This window comes from Eubalaena glacialis, chromosome X (genome assembly GCF_028564815.1).
Source record: "Eubalaena glacialis isolate mEubGla1 chromosome X, mEubGla1.1.hap2.+ XY, whole genome shotgun sequence".
NCBI classification, from domain to species: Eukaryota; Metazoa; Chordata; class Mammalia; order Artiodactyla; family Balaenidae; genus Eubalaena; species Eubalaena glacialis.
The window spans coordinates 38,503,412-38,527,490 of NC_083736.1; the positions used below are offsets into that span (position 1 = coordinate 38,503,412).

General features: G+C 36.8%; 1 protein-coding gene across 8 annotated transcripts in view; it reads right to left on the reverse strand.

Annotated features, from left to right (window-relative positions):
• Window positions 1–24,079, reverse strand: part of CASK (calcium/calmodulin dependent serine protein kinase) — a 414,851-nt gene that overhangs the window by 228,877 nt on the left and 161,895 nt on the right. The gene's annotated exons all lie outside the window — the stretch shown is intronic.

Consider the following 24,079-nt stretch of genomic DNA (forward strand, 5'->3'; position numbering starts at 1 on the left):
GATGAATGAATGGATGTGATCTATGGTAACATGAAGACTTCTCTAACTATAGAGATGAAATCCCCCATTCAAGCTAAGCTTAACTTTTTGCCCTTTAAAATCTTTGACAATATAACTTGTTCATATCTCTTGCCAGCTTAAATCTATACACATTACAGAGTCAGCTCTTATTAATAAGAAATGTAAATAGCACAAATACTTTCCTCAAACTCTTGTAAACAGGTTTCAAAATTTATAACTCTTTCTTGATCAGCTAATAAGTAACTCAATTTGCTGTCTTGAATTTTACTTCTTTTTCTTAATTTTCCCTAAATTGCCTAAGAATATGATGTTTATTCTTTAGCCTAAAATCTAGCATTTATAGACACACATCAGGGAAGTTACATGGAATAGGGGGCAAAAAAATAGTATGGTTAAACAGAAAAGGCACTACTCCCAACGTCAAAGTCAGAATTTTTTTTACATCATCTATAAAATGTGTTGGATAATTCAGGACACTACCCACAGTGTTATTTTCAAGAACAAATTCAGATAATGTAGGTAAGACGACTGTGTAAGTTACACAATACTATTTGGAAAATAAAAGTGTTAATATCCTCATTGTCATGCTCATCACCATTATCATCATCATCATCACCATCACACAAAAATAGTTTAGGCATAGGTATCACTTGCCATGTCTACATGGAACGAGATAATTAAAGCCTTCCTGTGTTAACAGTGCTAGAGTTTTACCTGCTCGCCAATGAATAAAATCCAATGAGACATTTTTATATTTGGAAGTAGAAGGGAGACAGGTAAAGAAGGAAGGTTAAGGATATATTGCACAAAGCAGAAGAGATAACATTATCTCCTCTCTGATTTGCTAATCCAACTTAGTCTTGTCAACAAGAGCAATGGCTGCAGAAGGAACCTTAGAAAATTTACACAAGGTATAGGTGAGGAAAAGAAGTCAGTAAATATGACAAAAGAGAAGCCACCAGAAAAGGAAGAATCAATAATACAATATTAAGAAAGTCAAGGAAATAAGGGGAATTAAGGCATAAGTAGTTGGAGAAGGCTGAGAAAAGGCTGTAAGATTCAACCAGAAAAGACCATAAATGTTCTAAGATCAAATTCTGTAGAGAGGTCAGGTTCAAAGTCAGGATGCAGACAACAATTATATAATAAATTTAGATTTATCGTATCTCTTACTGGTCTAAGTACTTAATATGGTCATTGTCACTTAATGTCCCAACAAGCCTGTGAGGTAGGTATTTTACAGATGAGGAAACTGAGACTTTGAAACTTGTTCAAGATCACATAGCTATTGCAAGGGGTAGGTTTTGAGCCCTGGCCTGTCTAACTCCAAAGTCAGTCCTTCCACGATGCCATGGTGTGTTTAGACATGATCCTGGTAATAAGAAAGGAATAGCAGGGTCAAAGAAGGTTTGATTTGTTTGTCTGTTTTTGCAGTTGTTTCAAAGAGAACACTGTGTGTTTGTAAATGGCAGTGATGAAAATCCCATAGGATCTGGAGTCAGAAAACTTGGTGCCAGTACAGCCCCTGTCACTACTACTTGCCGGCTGACTGCTAACCTCTACAAAATGCCTTCCTTATGGCAAATGAAATGGGGGACATGATAGGTCATGCAGGACCTACACAGTCTACAACTTCAGAGGGCAGCGGCAAGATTCAAATGAGAGAATGGATGTGAAAGGACTGTGTTGAGTGCAGCACTGTGGGGCTGAGGGGGTTAAGGTGGCTCAGTGTTCATTGTGAAGGAAGAAATGAGAGACACATGAAACATGGTCTCCACCTCCAGGAGAGGAGAGGTGTGAATAGGTGTGGCTTTTGCGCTGGGAAGTCATAACTATGGGGAAGGCTTTTGACAAGTGCGCTGGAGGACCAGGCTGAAAAGCCAGACGACATAAATCAGATGCCTGCACAGTTTTTTCTCTCCCTTTAAGATTGTTCTGCCTTCTGATTCTATGAAAAGCTTAGGAGTTTTAGTACTCATTTTAATGTTTATCTCCAGCTTCTCGTTTTACTGGAAGTCACCCTTTTCATATCTTCTATTTTCACCTTAGTTTCTCTCTTTCCATTCCTTCCTATTCTGCTAAATGTCTGATTTTAATTCAGTGCTCTGACACTGGAGTCAAGAAGTAAATAGAGATTTAGTGTTTGCCACAACGAAAACTGGTCTTTTCTTCTGTTTTCAGTTTATTTTAAATTTTGCCCCTTTCATGTAGCTACAGTGTGTTTCAACCCCCATATTCACCATTTGTCATGTGCCACATTTGTCATACTGAAAAATCATAAGTAGAAACGGATGCTCTAAAGACCCCTCTCTTTGACACGCACATGTCTGCTTGGTATATAGCTGAACATGCTCCTGGTCTAGTCTCTCATCATTTTGCCCACCCTCAAAATGAAGGAAGGATTGCTGGGGACCCTGCCTTCAAAGATTAAAACAATTTAAATATCACCAGATCTGACATTTCAGGGACTAAAATCTGAACACTGATTGAATAGCACAAAACTAACAACATAAAAATGTATTTGAACTTATAAGGGCAATGATGCAAAAGATGGCCTACATCTAGGATAGCTGTGGCACCATTTTCCATAATTCAAGTATCAATTATATGGGTGTATTAAATAGCCCAAATAGAAAATCACAGTTTACAAAACATGAATGCACCATATATGCATTCAAACTATAGATTCCAAGAATGTTAAGCTCAAAATGTTTGTTTTAGATGTGAATGTGAATTAAAGATGTACGTATTAACTGCTATTAACTTCTTGCTGATATAGCAAACTAAAAACGTATTTTCCTACAAATCATCTCATGAAGCAGACTAGGAATGAATTCGAAAGTAGGTGATAATATAATAATATGATTTGAAATTGTGATTATCTGGCTGCTTATAGATACTAGCTCAGAACATTCCTATGAGTCACCTGACCCACAGTTACCATGGCTGTTTTGAAGTTCTACTTTATCTATAGTGACTGGTAACTCCTCCACTCTTCCTTGTACTTTTTCATTTTGTAATTTTGCAGGGAAATTCTTAAAGATTTAAAAAATAATCTACTTCTATGTTTAGTGCCCCTTTATTTAACTATGTGCCTATATTTCACCAATTTATTTTCTTTTAAAAGGGGCACTAGTAATATGGAAAGTAATATTTGATCTTCTGATCAAAATTGGAGAAACACACTTCAATTGAATCAACACACTATATGGCATGAGAACTACTACTACCAGTTTCCTAAGAAGTTCGAGCTGTCCAACAACAGTAGAACAACTATGTCCTCCAGGGTCTACCTTTCAGTCTGCCCCTCAAATGAGGGAGAGTTAGGAAAGCTGTTTCAGACGGTCTGTTTTAAAAAGAATTTTCCTGAAAAGTATTTATTATTCACTTTACTATTAGTTGTTCTTGGAATAGGAGAATTTTTCATGCTACCTTTTAAAAGTCAGATGCCACGACTCTGTAGCAAGCTAATTTGACCATGGGGTCAAAAATAAGTTGGGTATTTACAAATGTGACTGAGGAAAGGAATGCTTTCTGACATTCTTAGCATTGGAGCAACAATCTCATCCTTAATATCTGAGCTTTAAAGGTCAAATTTAAGAGTCAGCTTTCACAGAATCATTCAGTAAGGATTTAGTTCAGCATCATCCAACAGAAATATAATGCAAACCACATATACAATTAAAATTTTTTCAGTAGCCACATTAGAAAGTAAAAAGAAACAGGTGAAATTTATTTTAACATATTTTATGCAACCCAATATATCCAAAGTATTATTATTTCAACATATAGTCACATTAAAAAGCATTAATGAAATATGTTACATTTTCTTTTTGTACTAAGTCTTTGAGATCCAGTGTGTTTTATACTTACAGCACATCTCAGTTGGGAGCAGTTGTATTTCAAGTGCTCAGTAGCCACATGTGGCTACTGGCTACTAAATTAGAATGGTGCAGCTCTGGATAAATTGACTTGCTTTAATTATTATCCTCTTAATTGTGAGTTCTTCTGTGTTTCTTATACAACTATCTGTAAAGTCATTCAGTCATTCCAAAAAGAATCTAAACAGATTTTTTAAACCATTTTTTTAAAAAGTGAAGTATAGTTAATTTACAGTGTTGTGTTAGTCTCAGGTGTACAGCAAAGTGATTCAGTTATAAATATATACATATATATATTCTCTTTCAGATTCTTTTCCATTATAGGTTATTAGAAGATATTGAATATAGTTCCCTGTGCTAAACAGTAGGTCCTTGTTATTTATCTATTTTATATATAGTAGTATGTACATGTTAATCCCAAACTCCTAATTTATCTCTTCCCCCCGTACCCGCTGTTACCCCCTCTGGTAACCATAAGTTTGTTTTCTATGTCTGTAAGTCTATTTCCAAACAGATGTGTTTTTAAAAAACACTTCCATAGAAGTAAACTCTACAGCTTTTAATAACCCAAATCCATCACTTAATAACTAAATCTGGAATTTCTTCACTATTGTTAATCTAAATCCTTTACTTGTTTGGTAGTTTTTAATCGTTTTATCTTGCTTAATCTACCAAACACAAAAAGGGTAGTCAACATCCACTGTATAGCAGCCCTTCAGACCCTTCAAAATTTATTGAATGACCTTAGACTATGCAGCACAATATCTGGGATTTTAAGTGTCCCTCTGTAAGTCCTCATTTAGTAATTATAATAACCCTGTAAGTATATCTAGTTTCACTTTACAAAGGAAGAAACTGAGGCCCTGGGTTCAGTGAGATACATAAGCGGTTGAGATCACACAAGTAGTAAGTAGAGGAAGCAGAGCTAATAACTGAAGTCCAGTGCTCTCTACATGATACCACAATGGCTCCTGGGGCTATAGTTTTTATATGTGCCCTTAAGATCCAATCATATAACAGTGTTAATGTGGTAACACTGACTTGGGTGACAAGCTATCAAGACTGCTACAGAACCAGCATATTTCAGCTGCACTGTCACCAGTGATAATCAGAAATTAGACACTGATTTTTTTTACTAATAAATATATAAGTATTCTCACTTGTTTCCAAAGAACTTCCACTTTCTGTTAGAAACTCAATAGTTAAAATGCACTAAGAGCTGACCCAGGCTCCAAATGCACATAAAGAATGTTCCAATCTAGTCATAAAATAATTAGGACAAGTATTAATGTGTTCATCTGAATCAATATTAATAACAAAATAGCTAAATTAAAGTCATTATTGATTCAACATTTTTTCCTTGGTGTGCTGAAATTAATGACCATGTGATATTTTAAGAAAGGGATCCAAGCAGAACCTTGGAAGGATTATAGCAGCCAAGTCAAATTCTGCTGCTGAGCTCAACCTTTATCTAATAACCAATTTGAAGACTAAAGATCCCAGCTGCCTTTGGCAATAATACAGGTCAGGTTGTCTTTAATGAGGCCATCTTCCTATAAATCAAGAAAGTTGACCTTCTCAACTAGTGGATGACCAGAGGCCCAGACAGGGCACCACACAAATCTGGGTTAATGGGAAAGTCATTATTTCTTTGATCTTTTACACATTTTACTAGCACATTTTATTATCTTTTTTCAGATACAAACAGAAATCCAAGCAGCTTCTAATTTCTTTGAATTCTTGTCCATTTAATACAATCTTATGGCCTAAAATCTCATCTGTCAGGTGGATAAAGAAAAGAAGGAGCATACCATTAATTGAGGATGTATGACTGATGTAAATTGTTCTTAAATAGGCAAATATATTAGTTACAAATCAATCTTGACTACATTAAGCATTTACAAATTAATGGGGTTTTGGTAATATATTTCCCAAAGAATTTACAGTTCTCATAAGTGTAATAAATTTATTAAAGCAGCCTGCCCAGTTGAATACCAAATTTAAACTAAATTCAACACTATATTTGATGTATTGTCAACAACTATCAGCAGGAAATTATAATAAAGCCAACTGCTGTAAGGACTACTTGTCTTCCTTCTCACTCTTCATTAGGATGAGTTTGGTAAATAATTATCTAAAGTGTCATTTACTTCCTAGGGACTTACATTTAAAACAACTCCAGGTCATTCTTAATCAATATTGAAGTACTATAATTCATTTAGCTTATTAATTAGATATTAATAAAGATTACAGGTGACCAATTCAATGATCTTTATAATATTTATCTTCTGAGGTGTGAAAATGTCCTGAAATAAGAACATATGCTTCAAAACTATCTTACATAAGAGCCAACATTAGGTTAAAATAAAACTAGATTATTTGTCTCTTACAAGATATAACTCTGAGTCATCTATTCAAGGAGTTACTCAACCATGAATTTGGTGAGAATCTGTTCTGAACTCAACTAATAAAAATAGAAAGATGTTAATTACATGGATAAAGGAAAAAGGCAGAGATGACTGAAATCCAAACCACATAAAGTTCCAGCATTAGAGTTTTTCTCAAATATATGAAGGACCATTATTAACATCATATTTTTCACATGATAAAAGTAGAAATACAATGTTCTAAACACCTCTAGAAGGTACAATTACTGGGTTGCTGTTCATTTTGGGAAATGTAAACCAAAAGAGTTTTACAAAAAGGGAGAAAGATGGGGGCATTTTACTCTTATAAAACCCAGACACCTATTTCAAAATGGTACTCCTAACTTTATAAAAGAAAATTGGAGATATATCAGTTTATACCTCAATTACTTTTCAATATTAAAGTCTTAAAAAAAAAGTATATGTTAGGAGCTGAAGGAACTTTGTGGGATGATAGAGTGTATATATTTGAACTCATTGTGACACATTCACAGAAAGAGAGACAAGATGAAAAGGCAGAGGGCTTTGTACCAGATGAAGGAACAAGATAAACCCCCCAAAAAAAAGAACTAAATGAAGTGGAGATAGGCAACCTTCCAGAAAAACAATTCAGAAAAATGATAGTGAAGATGATCCAGGACCTCGGAAAAAGAATGGAGGCAAAGATTGAGAAGATGCAAGAAATGTTTAACAAAGACCTAGAAGAATTAAAGAACAAACACCTAGAAGAATTAAAGAACAAACAAACAGAGATGAACAATACAATAACTGAAATGAAAACTACACTAGAAGGAATCAACAGCAGAATAACTGAGGCAGAAGAACAGATAAGTAACCTGAAGACAGAATGGTGGAATTCACTGCTGCGGAACAGAATAAAGAAAAAAGAATGAAAAGAAATGAAGACAGCCTAAGAGACCTCTGGGACAACATTAAACACAACAACATTCACATTATAGGGGTCCCAGAAGGAGAAGAGAGAGAGAAAGGACCCGAGAAAATATTTCAAGAGATTATAGTCAAAAACTTCCCTAACATGGGAAAGGAAACAGCCACCCAAGTCCAGGAAGCGCAGAGAGTCCCAGGCAGGGTAAACCCAAGGAAAAACATGCCGAGACACATAGTAATCAAATTGACAAAAATTAAAGACATAGAAAAATTATTGAAAGCAACAAGAGAAAAACAACAAATAACATACAAGGGAACTCCCATAAGGTTAACAGCTGATTTCTCAGCAGAAACTCTACAAGCCAGAAGGGAGTGGCATGACATATTTAAAGTGATAAAAGGGAAGAACCTACAACCAAGATTACTCTCCCCAGCAAGGATCTCATTCAGATTCAATGGAGAAATCAAAAGCTTTACAGACAAGCAAAAGCTAAGAGAATTCAGCACCACCAAACCAGCTCTACAACAAATGCTAAAGGAACTTCTCTAAGTGGGAAACAAAAGAGAAGAAAAGGACCTATAAAATCAAACCCATTACAATAAAGAAAATGGTCATAGGAACGTACATATCGATAATTACCTTAAACGTGAATGGATTAAATGCTCCAACCAAAAGACAAAGGCTCACTGAATGGATAAAAAAACAAGACCCATATATATGCTGTCTACAAGAGACCCACTTCAGACCTAGGGACACATACAGACTGAAAGTGATGGGATGGAAAAAGATATTCCATGCAAATGGAAATCAAAAGGAAGCTAGAATAGCAATACTCATATCAGATAAAATAGACTTTAAAATAAAGAATGTTACAAGAGACAGGGAAGGACACTACGTAATGATCAAGGGATCAATCCAAGAAGAAGATATAACAATTATAAATATATATGCACCAAACATAGGAGCACCTCAATACCTAAGGCAACTGCTAACAGCTATAAAAGAGGAAAACGACAGTAACACAATAATAGTGGGGGACTTTAACACCTCACTTACACCAATGGACAGATCATCCAAAAAGAAAATTAATAAGGAAACACAAACCTTAAATGACACAATAGACCAGAGAGATTTAACTGATATTTATAGGACATTCTATCCAAAAACAGCAGATTACACTTTCTTCTCAAGTGCGCAGGGAATATTCTCCAGGACAGATCACACCATGGGTCACAAATCAAGCCTCAGTAAATTTAAGAAAATTGAAATCGTATCAAGCATCTTTTCTGACCACAATACTATGAGATTAGAAATGAATTACAGGGAAAAAACCGTAAAAAACAGAAACACATGGAGGCTACACAATATGTTACTAAATAACCAAGAGATCACTGAAGAAATCAATGGGGAAATCAAAAAATACCTAGAGACAAATGACAATGAAAGCATGACAATCCAAAACCTATGGGATGCAGCAAAAGCAGTTCTAAGAGGGAAGTTTATAGCCATACAAGCCTACCTCAGGAAACAAGAAAAATCTCAAATAAACAATCTAACCTTACACCTAAAGGAACTGGAGAAAGAAGAACAAACAAAACCCAAAGTTAGCAGAAGGAGAGAAATCATAAAGATCAGAGCAGACATAAATGAAATAGAAACAAAGAAAACAAGAGCAAAGATCAATAAAACTAAAAGCTGGTTCTTTGAGAAGATCAATAAAATAGATAAACCTTTAGCCAGACTCATCTAGAAAAAGAGTGAGAGGAGTCAAATCAGTAAAATTAGAAATGAAAAAGGAGAAGTTACAACAGACATCGCAGAAATACAAAGCATCCTAAGAGACTACTACAAGCAAATCTATGCCAATAAAATGGACAACCTGGAAGAAATGGACAAAGTCTTAGAAAGGTATAACCTTCCAAGACAGAACCAGGAAGAAAGAGAAAATATGAACACACCAATCACAAGTAATGAAATTGAAACTGTGATTTAAAATCTTCCAACAAACAAAAGGCCAGATGGCTTCACAGGTGAATTCTATTATTTAGAGAAGAGCTAACACCCATCCTTCTCAAACTCTTCCAAAAAATTGCAGAGGAAAGAACACTCCCAAACTCATTCTATGAGGCTACCATCACCCTGATACCAAAACCAGACAAAGATACTACAAAAAAAGAAAATTACAGACCAATATGACTGATGAATACAGATGCAAAAATCCTCAACAAAATACTAGCAAACAGGGCTTCCCTGGTGGCGCAGTGGTTGAGAATCTGCCTGCCAATGCAGGGGACACGGGTTCGAGCCCTTGTCTGGGAAAATCCCACATGCCACGGAGCGACTAGGCCCGTGAGCCACAATTGCTGAGCCTGCGCGTCTGGAGCCAGTGCTCCGCAACAAGAGAGGCCGCGATAGTGAGAGGCCTGCACACCGCGATGAAGAGTGGCCCCCACTTGCCGCAACTAGAGAAAGCCCTCACACAGAAACGAAGACCCAACACAGCCATAAATAAATAAATAAATAAAATTTTTAAAAAAATACTAGCAAACAAAATCCAACAACACATTAAAAGGATCATACACCATTATCAAGTGGGAGTTATCCCAGGGATGCAAGGATTCTTCAATATACGCAAATCAATCAATGTGATACACCATATTAACAAACTGAAGAATAAAAACCAAATGATCATCTCAATAGATGCAGAAAAAGCTTTCAACAAAATTCAACACCCATTTATGATAAAAACTCTTCATAAAGTGGGCACAGAGGGAACCTACCTCAACATAATAAAGGCCATATATGACAAACCCACAGCAAACATCATTCTCAATGGTGAAAAACTGAAAGCACTTCCTCTAAGATCAGGAACAAGACAAGGATGTCCACTCTCACCACTATTATTCAACATAGTTTTCGAAGTCCCAGCCATGGTAATCAGAGAAGAAAAAGAAATAAAAGGAATACAAATTGGAAGAGAAGAAGTAAAACTGTCACTGTTTGCAGATGACATGATACTATACATAGAGAATCCTAAAGATGCCATCAGAAAACTACTAGAGCTCATCAATGAATTTGGTAGAGTTGCAGGATACAAAATTAATGCACAGAAATCTCTTGCATTCCTATACACTAATGATGAAAAATCTGAAAGAGAGATTAAGGAAACACTCTCATTTACCACTGCAACAAATAGAATAAAATACCTAGGAATAAACCTACCTAGGGAGACAAAAGACCTGTATGCAGAAAACTATAAGACACTGATGAAAGAAATCAAAGATGACACAAACAGATGGAGAGATATACCATGTTCTTGGATTGGAAGAATCAATATCGTGAAAATGACTATACTACCCAAAGCAATCTACAGATTCAATGCAATCCCTATCAAATTATCAATGGCATTTTTTACAGAACTAGAACAAAAAATCTTAAAATTTATATGGAGACACAAAAGACCCCGAATAGCCAAAGCAGCCTTGAGGGAAAAAAACGGAGCGGGAGGAATCAGACTCCCTGACTTCAGACTATACTACAAAGCTACAGTCATCAAGACAGTGTGGTACTGGCACAAAAACAGAAATATAGATCAATGGAACAGGACAGAAAGCCCAGAGATAAACCCACGCACCTATGGTCAACTAATCTATGACAAAGGAGGCAAGGATATACAATGGAGAAAAGATAGTCTCTTCAGTAAGTGGTGCTGGGAAAACTGGACAGCTACATGTAAAAGAATGAAATTAGAACACTCCCTAACACCATACACAAAAATAAACTCAAAATGGATTACAGACCTAAATGCAAGACTGGACACTATAAAACTCTTAGAGGAAAACATAGGAAAAACACTCTTTGACATAAACCACAGCAAGATCTTTTTTGATCCACCTCCTAGAGTAATGGAAATAAAAACAAAAATAAACAAATGGGACCTAATGAAACTTAAAAGCTTTTGCAAAGCAAAGGAAACCACAAACAAGACGAAAAGACAACCCTCAGAATGGGAGGGAATATTTGCAAATGAATCAATGGACAAAGGATTAATCTTCAAAATATATAAACAGCTCATGCAGCTCAATATTAAAAAAACAAACAACCCAATCAAAAAATGGGCAGAAGACCTAAACAGACATTTCTCCAAAGAAGACATACAGATAGCCAAGAGGCACATGAAAAGCTGCTCAACATCACTAATTATTAGAGAAATGCAAATCAAAACTACCATGAGCTATCACCTCACACTAGTTAGAATGGGCATCATCAGAAAATCTACAAACAACAAATGCTGGAGAGGGTGTGGAGAAAAGGGAACCCTCTTGCACTGTTGGTGGGAATGTAAATGGATACAGCCACTATGGAGAACAGTATGGAGGTTCCTTAAAAAACTAAAAATAGAATTACCATATGACCCAGCAATCCCACTACTGGGCATATACCCAGAGAAAACCATAATTCAAAAAGACATATGCACCCCAATGTTCATTGCAGCACTATTTACAATAGCCAGGTCATGGAAGCAACCTAAATGCCCATCGACAGATGAATGGATAAAGAAGATGTGGTACATATATACAATGGAATATTACTCAGCCATAAAAAGGAACGAAATTGGGTCATTTGTTGAGACGTGGATGGATCTAGAGACTGTCATACAGAGTGAAGTAAGTCAGAAAGAGAAAAACAAATATCGCATTTTAATGCATATATGTAGCACCTAGAAAAATGGTACAGATGAACCGGTTTGCAGGGCAGAAATTGAGACACAGATGTAGAGAACAAACGTATGGACACCAAGGGGGGTAAGTGGCGGGGGAGGAGTGGTGGTGGTGGGATGAATTGGGAGATTGGGATTGACATATATACACTAATATGTATAAAATGGATAACTAATAAGAACCTGCTGTATAAAAAAATTATTTTTTAATTAAAAAAACCTCATTGTATATATATTAAAAGTCTTTGGACTGTACACTTAAATAAATTTTTATTCAATAAAGTTTAAAAAAGAAAAAAGTTATTGCAGTAAGATAGGAATTCAACTAATATGTCTAACTAAAAAAATGTTATTCACATATCTTGTATTTTACACTTTCCTAAATATGTTATCTACCCAGGTTTCCCCCACTACCCGAAAGTAGAGTGTTTCTATGAAACCTTCTATATGCCAAAATGACATGAAGTGAAGAAGCAATTAATTATCTTTTTTCATAAAAGGAAAAATTGTCTTCAGATTTTTTTTCAGTAGTGCAAACAGGTACTAATGTAGGTCTTTTGTAAAAGCAAAGTGGTGTGACGTGAACTTTCAACAAAGCAGGGGATACCTGTATTTACCTTCTATTTTTATTTATTTCCAACTGAGGAGTTCAACAAGGATATGTGGTAGGACAGGCTTCCTTACTACCCACTTCCTCCCACACTTCCTTTCTGCAGAATGGGGCCTGCCGAGGAAATACTGCCAGCAGGACCAAAATTCTCCCCAGAAAGCAATTTATAGTGTTTAATATATAAATAAAAGAATGACTGAGGCCAAAATTCTCTATGGCATAGTGAAATAAGTATCATAAAAAATTTTGTTTAATAATATGAGTTTCCTGCATCCAGCAGTAGAATCCTTCTGTAAACAAATCTCATGATAGGAAAAAACCCAGATTTATAGTAAAAACTAAGTACAAATGTATGACACTTATTTTGAAAAGGATCAATAAAAACAACTAGCTAATAGTATTGATAAATAACAACTTGAAATTCGGGATTATGCATAACCCTGGAGACTCATGACCTCAACTGCCAAAATTATTTCTATATTTTATTTTGTTGGTCTACTGCCTAAATCCAGATTTATATGGATAGTTGCAAATGACTAAGGGGTATGTGTACCTTTAAATCGTTTCCTTGTAATCTTAATTTAAAAAAACTAATCAAGCAGCTTCAAAGAATAGTAGTAGAATCACTGATAGTAGTTGAAAGTGGCAAAGAGGAAAGGATGCTTTCTGTACACAGTGAAACTCTGGACTAAGGAAACATGGGGAATTCTGAAAAGGCCATATTTCTCCTTGTTTTAATAAAATTTTAAGTAAATAATACACTGCTTTACCCTTAGAATAAACTATCTTCATTTAATCTTTTCTACAAAACCAGGAAGTAGCATACTTAAGTACCTGAAAAAGTGGAAGCTCTCTAGATCAGCAATTTTTAACTTATTTGGCCAGAAACCATTTTCTGAATCTGTTACAGTGATAGTGATAAAGATTTTGTGGTAAAATTTAAGGGAAGGAAAAGCCCAAGGGATTGATCTAGAAACTGATGTCCAAGGATCAAGATCATGACAGATAATCATCTAACCCATCTCATGGAGGCCACAAGAGCACTGTTGAGACTGGAAAGCCATAGAAGCTAGTGCCTCCTTGTACACCCGCATAATGGGCACAATTTGAGGATAACCATTACTTAGATAAAAAGGTAAGTAAATCCCTCATATTATTTTAGCTTCTTCCCCAAACCTAGCTCTGTGAAACGCATGGAACTATCACAAAGTGTGCTTTTCTTCTTTTTTTGAAAAATTACAGAACATTCTCTTGGGGACATTCCATGTGGCCCAATTTCCTGTTTCCCATCTTGATATCAAAACAGTATAAATTGTTTACTTATTGGAGTATAATGTTTACACACATAAAATAAATATACTTTATATTTATGCTAAGGGGTTTCCCTATTTGTTGTAGGTTGAATGCCAGAATATGTATTTCCTTACTCTTTAAAGAATGTACATTTACAATCAATCTACCTTTTTCTTGATGTTTTTCTCAATAGCTCTTTTGCCATTTCATCAGACTTGGAATGGGTAAAACAAACGTTTCCTTAAAAATTGAGATAGAAACAGAGGCCTCTAGCATCTGATCCACATACAGTTTAGTGCAATCCCAGCAAGGCAGAGCCGGTGAAAACAAGAGAAGGAAGTCAGGTAGGGCCTTAATCCCTCTTCACTTAATCATTTGTCACTTAGTAACAAAAGGCCTAATTCATGTCTCAATATTTTGGGAAACAAATACAAACAATTCCTTATTCAGGTCATTCTAGATAATGGTTTATTTCATGTAAGTGACTTTTCCAGAAAGAGTACCAACACATCCTAGTTTGCCCAGGACTTTCCAGTTGTAGCACTGAAAGTTCTGTGTCCCAAGAACCTGCCCTCAGTCCCAGGCAAACCGGGATGGTTGGTCACCTATTTCCACAGATCTAGCACTTATCCTTTCAAATGCTAACACTCTTCTGTCCGGAGGCAGTTATGATATAATAGAGCAACAGATCTGTAGTCAAAAGGCCTGTCTTTAAATCTTATCTCCATCACTTAGTAGCTGTTATAACTCTAAACATCAGTTTCCTCATCTATAAAATGGAAAAAGTAAGAGAACAGCTCCCATACTGGTTGTAGTTAGCCCTGGATGATTAATAAAGTATGTGAAAGTGCTTGCCATGGTGCATGACACAGAGCATGCGCACAGTAAGTTTTGTTTCCTTTCCCTTTGACCATTTTTGGTGGAAATAATTCTTTCCTACCTTTACCAAATGGCAATCAAACCAAGTTTGATGCCAAGAAGTTGGCAACGTGAACATCCAATTACTAAACCACACTACTGCATAGTTCTAAACCTACTTTTACTTTGAAATTTTTCATCTACAGTTTTTTTGGAAACCACGTAATATAGCTCATAAGGAACTGAATCTGAAGTTGACCAAAGAATTATTTGGGGGGAAAAAAGTAAAAAGTAGGTATAGTTGAAGTGTCTAATAATGACACTGGTTAAAACAAAAGTAAAACAGAACCCACATAGCTGCATGTGTGTGACCTACTGACTACCAGCATCATTATTCTTCTAGACAACTCCTGGAGTCATCCTCACACCAGCTACTACTTCTCCCCCACTTCCTATATGCAGCTGCCCAAACCTGCCCATTCTATTTCTGCAACACCTGTCAAAACAATTTGCCCCTTCCTGCACTTAGCCTAGCTTCAGCCCTCATGGATTCTTGTCTGGATCACAGCAAAGATCTTCTAATGGGTTTCTTTACCTCCAGTTCTTTCTTTTCATTCTACTCATTAAACTGTCATCATAGTTTTATTCTAAAACAGTTATTATCAGACTTCCCTAGTGGCACAGTGGTTAAGAAGCCGCCTGCCAATGCAGGGGACACGGGTTCAAGCCCTGGTCCGGGAAGATCCCACATGCCGCGGAGCAACTAAGCCCATGCGCCACAACTACTGAGCCTGAGCTCTAGAGCCCGTAAGCCACAACTACTGAGCCCGCATGCCATAACTACTGAAGCCCGTGTGCCTAGAGTCCCTGTTCCGCAACAAGAGAAGCCACTGCAATGAGAAGCCTGCTCATCACAACGAAGAGTAGATAGTCCCCGCTTGCCGCAACTAGAGAAAGCCTGTGCGCAGCAACAAAGACCCAACACAGCCAAAAATAATAAATAAATTTTAAAAATAAATTTATTAAAAAATAAAATAAAATAAAACAGGTATTACCATATTACTCCAAAAACTTCATTGCTCTCCATTCTATATACCAAGATGTTATAATCCCTCAGCTCCACTTGGAAAGCCTTCTAAAAATGATTTTAAGTCAAACAACTTAACTGGGGTCCACAGAGCTATTTAGCAACATAATTGAGAAAGGAACCTAGTTCTCCTACTTCTTAGTCAAGTAATTTAGGTTTACTTTTTTCTTTTCCTTTTTTGGGGGGAGGCTGTCACACATATTACATTCCTTTCTAACTTCTCCCATAATCCTCCCTGACCCCCATCCTGAACTACCTGCAGCTACCGCAACACCCACTCCACCCGCCCCCTCCCCCATGCTCTCTGTGCTCTTGAAAATGCTGCTCCCTCTGTTTGATACTCTGCATGCTTCCTTCTCTGCTGAAAAACACCAACTCATTCATCAAAATTCTGTTCACACTTTGCCTCAAAGTTCTCCTCAACAGTCTCCCCAGCTGAGGTAGGCATACCCCGCTGTGATCTTACAACAGCCCCTATACACACCTCAGTATTTCAGCATTTCCCAAACTGTACTACTGCTGGTGATTTATATTCTTGCCAACCCTGATGGAAGGCAGCACCAAGCACACAGAACTCACTCAGCCAACGTCTATTACGTCTTCTGTCTCATATACACACACACACACACACACACACACACCCATATATATCACTGAATCAGAGAGTGTTAAGAAATGGGACAGTAAAGGAGCCGTCACATGCTCCTCTACAAAATTTGAGGCACTCTACTCCAGGTAGCATATACATACTGACTAAAGCATTTTCAGAGAATGACCAAAAAATGCCATCTATGTGCAGATAACTGGGTGCTAACGTTACTCTGTATATTGTATTACCACAACTTAAAATGAAAAACTTCAAGGTACTCCCACTACTGAGTACACTGGCTTAAAATAAAAGTAATGTATCTCTAACATTTCTATGTCACTGTAGAGTATATGTACTATATTATTTAATATTATAAATTACATGGCCAAAAAAGTCTTCTCTTGAAAGAATACTTAAGATTTAAAGTTCCATGTAAATTTTAACAATTTCTTAAGTCCATTTATATACATGGATCTTGCCTTTGGTTATTTATTTAGGAGTAATTTTACTAGGTTAAATGATCACATAATTCCAAAAGAAGTAGGTTTATGAAAAGAGCACATCTAATTTTCTTCCACTAGAGGACACTAAAGATCATATTATAGCTAGTTAGGCAAATAATATCATCAAGATCTCTGGCTATAGAAAATAATATTATTAGTCTTCATAATATAATACACAGATGAGAAGATTATTTGCCTTTGACATGTCTAACAACAGCAATAACCATCACCTAACATTTTCTGAGTCAGACTCTATGTATTTTAGATGTGTGGACTCATTTAACCCTAACAACAACCCTAAGAGGTAGATGATACTCATTTTACACATGTGGGAATCTGAGGCAGAGAGCAGTTAAGTAACTCATTCACAGAACTAATGAACTGCAGAGCAAGGATTTGAACCCAGGCAGTCTGGTCCCAGTACCTATGCTCTAAACACTCTGCTATACTGCTTCTTAGGTCTACAAGTACTCAATTCTGAAGATGAAATTTATAGCTAAGCTATTTGTATTATTTCTAAAAGCTGAAATATAAAGTCTCGATTAAAGTTCAATCAGAGCAAATTTCAGTAATAAAATCCTAATACCTTTCAAAAAATTCTCAGTTTAGTCCTTTCAATTCAAGTCACCTGATTATATCTTTGAAAAACTAGTTTGCTGTAAGGTGCAGAATCATTAAAAATACAATGACTAGGCAGGGCTTCCAGAACGGCTGTGTGAGCGCAGGGAAACCTGCCCCGTGGAGAGACATATATTAAGCTGGTCAAAACTAACAATCATTCAAAGTCTCTGGAGATTGATCAAAAGGCTTACAACAAATTGAGAAGCACTTATTCAACAAAATCTACAGAAACTCCATAAGAACAATGGGAGGCTGTGGCATTCAGGATAGGGACTGCACCTGTGGCCCCATAGCTCTGCCTGAGGAGGAACTGTTCAAAGCGGCTCAGCAGCTCTGTATAGATCAGCTCCTTGAGATAGAAGAGCTATTTGGGGTGGATTTCACAACTGGTAAACATTGGCAAATCCCATTTTCCATAGTTCCATGCTGTGGAAGGCCTATATTGAGTGGGTGGTAGAAGCTGGATGGCAACACCTATTTCCCACTCCCAACTCCAGCTAAATACAGATTATCCAGGTGGGGCAGCTGGTAAAGAGTATAGTCAGTCCCCCTTTCCTGCACGGCTCTGTGCTGCAGGAGAGCCATAGAGGTGGGCTCGGCAGCCCAGTGGTAGCTCCCATCTCCTTCAACTTCCTAGGGTGAAGAACTAGTCCAAGTACACTTAGCATCTGGTGAACAATGGCTTTGATGTGGAAGATCCATATTGAGTGGTAGTAGCAGCCAGGAGGGAGCACCAGTTCACACCCCCTCCTCCAAAAAAAAAAAAGTCCTGTACAGCCTTGCTCCATAGGGAGGATCTGGGTAGAGCAGACAGTGAGGAGGAGTTCCCCTTTCCACCCAGCTCTTGCTCCATAGCAGAGATTCTGCTCAGGGGAGTGTATGGCAAGCCTCACAGACTAGCAAACCCTTCCCCTGACAAGGGTCTCAACTTTAACGGATCGGAATATGGAGCAAGTTATACCACAAGGCATTGTCAAAAACAATAGAGCAATCACTAGCGATTAGTACAGTGTGATGCCAAAAGAGGTAGATCATCTTAATGGGAGATCAGGGGAAGAGAGTGTCAAAGAGAGCCCAATTAAAGCCATAGTCATTCCTAACGGTCAGGAAGGTTGTGCACATTCTCAAGGCTGCTCCCTCTGAAGAGAGACATCAGACGTTGCACTGAACTGGCAAGTCACTAAACAAATAAACAACCAAACAAGAACAACAAGCCCTGGAGTGTGGGAGGGGTGTTAGTATCCAGAGCTGCTGTAACAAAAAGTTGAGATGTACAAAAGACAGGAAAGTGTGACCCTTGTACATGTTTTAAAAAAAAAAAAGAAGAAAATAGAAACTGCCTTTGAGGGGGCCCAGATGTTGGACTTATCAAAAAAGTTCAAAGGAGCTATTATAAATATATTCATAGAAGTAAATGAAATTCATGTTTAAAGAATTAAAGAAAGATGTTATGACAATGTCTTATTAAATAGAGAATATCAGTAAAGAGAAATTATAAAAAAAGGACAAAATTTATATTCTACAGTTAAAAGTACAATAACCAAAATGAAATATTTATAGAGGGGCTCAAAAGTAGATTTTGAGCTGGAAGAAGAATCAGCAAACTTGAAGATAGATTGATAGAGATTATACAATCTGAAGAATACAGAATAAAAAAGAATGAAGAAAAAATGAACAGAGTCTCAGAGAAATATGAGACACCATTAACACACTAACATATGTATAATGGGAATACCATAAGGAGAGGAGAGAGAAAAAAGAGCTGAAAAAATATACCGATAAAAAGACTGAATAAATAAATTAATTGGGGAAAACAGACAAACCTCCCATGTAGAAGATATTCAAATATTAACCAGGTTATCTGATTCTATTATTTAAGACTTCATGAATATGTTTCTCTATGTTCATCCCAATTGCCACTTGGAAGTCAACTGAGGCCATCATTTATCCTGTCCAGGTTATTGCAAAAGCCCTCAAATCTCATCCTCATATTATGGTCAAAGTTTCTTCTAAAACTAAAATTCAGTCATATCTGACTATAGGTCTCCTACCCTACACTCAAACTCTATTCCCCTTAGATGTGGCTTATTGGTCCATTTGGAGCTTTTCAGAATCACTACAGTACTTATTTTTAAGAAGAGGTCCCTGGCCCATACCCCATACCTACTAGATTGGACCCACTGCGGAAAGAGGCCAAAGACCAAGTAGTGCTTTTAACAAGCACCACCCTCACTCTCCTCCCCCACAATTCTTCTGTACAATAAAGAATGAGAACCACAATGAACAGGCCCCTGCTTATGTCTTTATCCTTAGCTCCTGTTGCTCCCATAAAGTTTCAAATGGTGATCATGATGTGACCACAGTGGGCTATATTGTAGGAGAGGATAACCAGAGAGTCATACAATATAATAAGCAAATGCTTATAATGATTTAGGGAATCATAATTCAACTGTGTGAATAAATAAACCATTAATTCCATTTAAACACGGTGGTCTGAATGCATGCATTTCTCTTCTACCTCTTGAAGCCAAACTAATATTTCAATAAACGTATTAAAAAGACATGGACACACAAAGATAAAAAGAATGAGAGGGCTTCCCTGGTGGTGCAGTGGTTAAGAATCTGCCTGCCAATGCAGGGGACACGGGTTCAAACCCTGGTCCGGGAAGATCCCACATGCCGCGGAGCAACTAAGCCCGTGTGCCACAACTACTGAACCTGTGCTCTAAAGGTGGCGTGCCTAGAGCCCGTGCTCCGCAACAAGAGAAGCCACCACAATGAGAAGCCCACGCACCGCAACGAAGAGTAGCCCCCACTCGCCGCAACTGACTTCCAAGTGGCAATTGGGATGAACATAGAGAAACATATTCATGAAGTCTTAAAGAGAAAGCTGGCGCACAGCAACGAACACTCAACGCAGCCAAAAATAAATAAATAAAATGAATAAATTTAAATTAAGAATGAGAGAGGAGGCAACAGCACACTAGGTAAGTAAACAAAATCTCAGATGGTAGAAAGTAAATGGACAAAGTTAGCAGATCAGAGAAAGCTGAAATCCAAATGTGACAGCTATTAAGATGTGACCCTCAATCTCTTATTCCAGGGATTGTGACTGACTGACAATCCCAGGTGCAGGACTATGAATCCATCACTGTGTTTCCATCAATACCATGCTTCCCACAGGCTACTCTCAGCCATGACTAAAAGTAGCAGGACTATTAAGGCAGGCTCATCTTTATGAGATATGGGACTCTGAAGGCCCATATTGGCTCAAGGACTCCCAATAGGACTCACCAAATCTTTCTTGGAAGAGTACCTTAATCTAAGATTTTTCCTACCCTTTCTCCTCCAAAGGAGTTAGACCTGCATAACTTGTGATGGCTCTCCCAGCCTCCTTTGGCTTCCTCTCCTTTCATTTTTGCTTACAGGTAGTTTCCCAGTAAATTTCTTGCATAGCCAATCCTTTCCTGTCATATAATTTTTGTAGAACCTGAAGTAACACACCAAGCTTGCACAAGGCAAGGCAGTAAGAAGCAAGCTGATAAGTCTACCAAAATGCTCCCAAAAAGATTCAGGAAATGGAAGCAACATGTATCTTCGAAACCAGGGGTATACAGTGGAGCAGACAACAGGAGGATTGGCTGAACCTTTACAGGAGCAGTTTGACCCTGGATATCCTTGACCAAGCAAATTATCCCTCTCTTACTCTTTGGAGACTTTAGATACCAGACTCATAGCTCACATCAAAATGAAGTGCTGTACTTAAACAGGAGGATTAACTGTAAAGTTCATGTGTTAAATAAATAAGCATGTTAAAATAAAGACCCTTACCTCCTTCCCCGACTTGGCTCCTGGAACTATTGCAATCAGGCTTACACATGAATACCCACCCCCCCGCCCCCCACATACACACACCCCTAGCCCAAGGTATAAGATTGAAAGATTGTTCTCTGTCAAACTGATCTGCTTAAGAACAAAACACCTACAGATATGGACATCCATGGGGCTCTTGAAAAATGGTCCAGTCCTTGTTAGATCACCTGTAATTAAATTACTCATGTACAGAGTTTCCAGGCAACTGTTTAAGACTTCCTTCTTAAATATAAAAGAACAGCCAAGCATCACCAGACATTTGCGGAAAGCCTCTAAAAGGAAAGAGACTAAAACAAATAGAAAAAAACATTTCCGAGGAAACCATTTCCAGTATAAGCAAAGCAAACAAAATTTCAAAAAATATACTATTTTGAGATAGGTAAGAATGATATGAAACCTATGAAACAAGAATATATATAAACTATATAATACTAATAATTTAAAAGAGAAACATTCAGGGGTACAAAATAAGCCCTTAAAAATAGAAAATGAGAGCCAAAACAGGAGACTCAAATAGAAGGGTTAGAAGATCAAGTTGCATAAATATCTCAAAGTAGAACAAAAACACAAAGAGATGGAAATAGAGAAGAAAAGTTTAGACATAAAGATCAATCCTGTGAGCCCTGACCCTGATATTAATTTGAATAACAGCAACTCCAGAAAGGAAGAACAGAGAAACTGGAGAGAAGGAACTTGTCTAAGAAATAATACAAAAAAATTTCTCCAAAGAACAACCTTCCAGATTTAAAAAGATTTCTAAGAACCCAGCACGACTTTTAAAAAGGCCCACACTAAAGCACAGCATTGTGAAATTTTGGTATACTAGGGTAAAGAGAATATCAGTAAAGTTTTCAGAGAAAGAGAAAAAGGGCCAGGCACTGTTCTAAGTGCTTTATTTTTGTTAATTATTCTTCTCAATAACTCTAGAGGTAGGTAAGATTGTTATGCCCATTTTTAGATGAGGAAACAGGCACAGAGAGGTTATGTGACATTCCCAAGCCACACAGCTGGTAAGTAAGACATGAACCCAAGCTATCTGATTGTATAGTATAAGCTTTTATCCATATGATATACTTCCTCAAAATTCTAAGAGCAAGCTACTTCCAATCTAGAATTCTACACCCAGCCAAACTATCAGATTGTTGAGTAGCACAAAGACATTTTCAGATATCTCAAGAAATATACCTTTCCTCCAGAAGATACTGAAGGACATACTCTACCAAAATGAAGATGAAAACTGAAAAATATGGGAAATCCAGGAAACAAGGAATCCAGAACAGATAAAGGGCAAAGATAATTCCCATGATGATAGTCCGAAAGGCCAAGACTGCAACCAATTTAGAATGAAACAGATGAAGGGCTCAGGGAGGAAGTTCTTTGTTGTCAAGAAAAAAAATGTGATAAATTATCTGATGGGGTTAAATGTACTGAGAGAAGTTATATATAGTTCAGTGGGGTACTCTGGGGATGAATTAGCTATAATACATAGTAATGAAGCAACGAAAGAAATAAGTTAACTGTTTACCTCAGGTATAACAAATTGCACAAGAAATATAATCACATTATATTAATGCCACAAATATGAATAATGTTTTAAAAATGGGGGAAGGCAAGTGAGGAGGGACAGAAGGTAACAGCATAAGAGAGCTACATCTTTCATAATAGTAAGTCAATACTGATAATATCGAAAACTATAAAATCAAGGAAAAGAAATATAAGCATATAGTGTTACTAAAGAAATAGCAAAAATTGCTTACAGTGGTTGCCTTAGATAATAAACTGGTGGTGTTGGAATGAATTAGGACAGAAACTGCCTTTTGTTGTTATTAAAAGTAGTATGATTTAACTTCTAAAACCTATATGCTTATATTACTTAGATAAAAGTAAAACTCAAATACATAAAGAACCAGAATAGACCTTTATATTTAATCCATCAGAACTCATACATTTATGATTATTGAAGAAAGAGGAGACATTAAGTAGAGATAAGATTGGTGAGATTTTGAATATTTACAAATTTAAAAACTAAACAAAAGAAAAACTACTACAAGGAAAAAGTAAGTGCTGTTTGCTATAACAGTCACTAGGAAAAAATATACAAATCTGTTAAAGATGGGGAATAAATATATAGTTATCCATTTTTAGAATTTTCATTTATAAAGTATATACCAACAAGGACCTACTGTATAGTACAGGGAACTCTGCTCAATGTTATGTGGCAGCCTGGATGGGCGGGGAGTTTGGGGGCAAATGGATACATGTATATGTATGGCTGAGTCCCTTTGCTGTACACCTGAAACTATCACAACATTGTTAATCGGCTATACTCCAATATAACATAAAAAGTTAAAAATAAATAAATAATATAGTGTACTTTTTTCATTGTTCCCTAACCCACTTCTTGGGCTTCAAGGTGCATTTCAATTTATAGGGAATATATTATCCATATCTCAAGAAAAAAGTGTAACAATGAGTTTCAAGCGATTTGGGAAAAAATATGCAATTGGTTGCATTCTCCCACCAATTCCCTATGACATACTGAACTTTAGAACTCTTGGGGCTGGGTGCAAACATTTTCTTACACAGTTGTCAATCCACCATTCGCTGAATATTTATCTATATATACACACACAGATATCCACACATTTAAAATACAACAGAACAGGGACTTCCTTGGTGGCACAGTGGTTAAGAATCTGCCTGCCAAT